A 3,069-nucleotide genomic window follows, 5' to 3' on the forward strand; every position below is an offset into this window, starting at 1 on the left:
TCCCACTGGTGAAAGCTATGATTGCCTACACCGGATGGGTCCTAGAGTTGGAGACACATTTGGGGTAGGATGTGGAGTCTATGCCTGCAGGAATTTAACTAGAGGCACATTTGCTGCCTAAATATGGGCATACATACACTAGTTCTGCCTTTGTAAAATGAGAATAAATTCTAGGTTCCTGAATGTTGATGTGGGGGCACATTATAGGGATGTCTCTATCTCAGTGAGTCACATGCATTCAGTGTATGTAGACTCATTTATTTGTTCATTGAGTCATTCATTCATTCATCAAAGTTTCTTGAATGCTTGCACAAACTTATGTATACACAATGTAGATAAGTAAAATAGGCAAGGGGGACATGATGGAATAGGTATGAGAATTAAGGGAGCACAGAGAAGGAGTATTTATTTGTTATATCAGGAAAGACTTCCTGGAGGATGAAACACTTGAGCCAAAATTGGCCAGGTGAAGAAGAGGAAAGTCACGGTATGTAGACACGTAAGGACAGAAATATTAATAGCAATATTCACCACCACCCCCCAGTACACAAACAGCTTGGGTTGGTTGCAGTCTTTGGAGCCATTCCACCCCATCAACCCTCCAGAGTCCCAGGTAGTGTGGCCAGAGAACAGAGAGAAGGCACAGATGTCAAAGAGCCAACACTTTATTTTGTTCAGACCAAGCACGCTGCAAGCCCAGCACCCCGACAGAATATGCTTCTGCAGACCCATCTCGCCTCTTGAGAGTGGCTATGCTGGTTGGCTCTGGACCAAGGACCCTTGGGGAGGCCTAGTCAGTTTCTTTCTCTCCAAATAGTTGTGTCTTCAAGGGCAAGTGCATCTCAGGAGGCTGGAAGTAAACATAGGTCAGAGTTGATGATGGGTAAGTTTTGAAAGAAAAAATGAGTGGAGTGGAGTGGAGGGCCCAGAGTTCTGTATTCCCAGTGGGCATTACTTTGGTGACTCTGCCAAAAGGAATGGCAGAAGGTAGGTGGCAGAAGAGAAACGGTGGGACAGATTTCCCAGAGGACCTACATTTCCAGGTGCAGGATAACCTGGCATTTACGGCACCCACTGGGTGCCACCTTCTGCCAGGAATCTCTCATATTCTTGCAAAACCCATGGTGTTACTTTAGGGAATTGGTGTTACTATCCCCATCTTGCAGCTGGGAACACAGGTGCCCTGCAAGACTAGGCCACTTTGCCCAAGGTCTCACAGCCAGTTCCAGAGAAGAACTGAGCTCTGGGGGGCTTCTTTGGTTCCAAAGCCCAACACACATTTGCATTGTAGTGGGAGGTCTGCCTTATGTAGCTCAAAACTAGCATCCTCTGAGAAGAACCTTGCTGGGGGAGGGAACTTGAATTTAGAAAAAGAACGGCAGAGACAGGATGTTCAGTGATGACTTCTGCTAAGAACTATTTCCCTTATGGACGCATGACCTTTTCTTGGCCTTTGAAGCTGCACTCTGTGTCCCCGAGAGCGCAATAATGTAAATGAATATCAGATCTTGACTCAGTAATTGAGAGCAGAGGGAAGGCCATGTTAAGTCAAATTAGTTTGCTCTGATAGAGTCCAAGTCCGTCTCCGCGGAAGGGCGATGGCTTTTTGATGGGCCAAGGGCGTCTCTGGAAGAAGCGGGGCGGGTGTGGCTCACTGGGGTCAAGGAGGCCTGGAGCACAGCAAGGTGCACACGGAGCTGCCACGTGCCATCGCTCCTCTCCCTGAGTCTGGAGCAGCTGAGCGTTCTGAGCTTCAGCGACTGGGAGATTTATGAAGGCTCGTGGGCTACCGGGCAGCTCTGATTTCACTCATAAAGATGCCTGGAATGTGTCCCTAAGGAAAACTCTTATAGATAAGTGCGTGGATACCAGAGTCTCAAGTCCCAGCTCTGCCTTGGTAATTTTAAACGCGTGACTTCACCTGTCTGGTCCTCAGTCTGTCAGGCTGGAAAATGGGAATAAATAACACTGACCGCCACTTGGGGCTCTCAAGAGCACTAAATGACTACCTGTTAGACACACTCAGTAAATACAAGCCATGATTAGCAATGAATTCTTCTTCCTACTTTTATTCCAAAAAAGGGCCAGGACCCATGCTTAGGAGGTGGAGGAAGGGTAGACAGAAGTTAATTATCCCACACTGTTGCTCTGACCCCTCCACCCCAACCTTGGACCTCAGTCTCTCTCTACAGAATGCAAGAGTTGGACTCCACTATCCTGAAGGCCCTTTCCAACCGGGCCTTTTGTGGATCTGTGATCCCACCACACATCTCCTATCATTATGGGGATGGAACCCCATCACAGCTTTCCAGACCCCAGGTGGAATGGGGTTAAGAAAATGACACTAGGGTGGGGAAACTTCAGAAGTCTGGAAGCTTCTCTAGCATCATCCCACAGGACACTCTTGCTTTCGATGTGCTTGCATTATAAAGTACAAAGAAATCTGTGATACCCAGCAGAGGGCTCCTCCTCCTCCTCCTCCTCCTCCTCCTCCTCCTCCTCCTCCTCCTCCTCTTCCTCCCCCTTTGTCTGAATTTAACCTTTGTAGATTCCACATGTGAGATCATGTGGTATTTGTCATTCTGTGCCCAGCTTATTTTACTTATCATAATGTCATCCAGGTTTATAATTGCTATCACAAATGACAGAATTTCTTCTTTTTTAAGACTGAATAGTATTTCATTGTATACATATATACACCACATTTTAGAAAATCTATTCATTTATTGATATCACTTAGGCTGTCTTTGTTATCTAATGTCCACATGATCAGCAGTCCTACTTTATTACTAATATTAATAGTTTATATGGTTTGCTTTTATTATTTTGATTTTTCTCTTTTCTGCCCAGGTTGGAATGCAGTGATGTGATCATAATTCACTGCAGCCTCAAACTCTGGGGCTCCATTGTTTTTTCTGCTGAATTCTTCCCAATAGCTGGGAAAATTTATTGTAGAGACAGGTTCTTTATGTTGTCCAGGCTGATCTTAAACTCCTGACCTTAAATGATTCTCTAGTTTAACCTCCCAGAAGGCAGGAGCCACTGCTCCTATCCTTATGTGTTTATTTT

At 45.7% G+C, this 3,069-nt stretch overlaps 1 protein-coding gene across 1 annotated transcript in view; it reads right to left on the reverse strand.

Annotated features, from left to right (window-relative positions):
- Positions 1-649: 649 nt before the first annotated feature.
- MYO18B (myosin XVIIIB) overlaps positions 650-3,069 on the reverse strand; it is a 253,741-nt gene continuing 251,321 nt past the window's right edge. The window contains exon 43 of the mRNA XM_008063601.1: positions 650-850. The gene's annotated coding sequence lies outside the window, so the exon portion shown is untranslated. The remainder of the gene's footprint in view (positions 851-3,069) is intronic.

The sequence above is a fragment of the Carlito syrichta genome, unplaced genomic scaffold, assembly GCF_000164805.1.
Source record: "Carlito syrichta isolate Samal-C Ts95f unplaced genomic scaffold, Tarsius_syrichta-2.0.1 Scaffold306949, whole genome shotgun sequence".
Taxonomy (NCBI): Eukaryota; Metazoa; Chordata; class Mammalia; order Primates; family Tarsiidae; genus Carlito; species Carlito syrichta.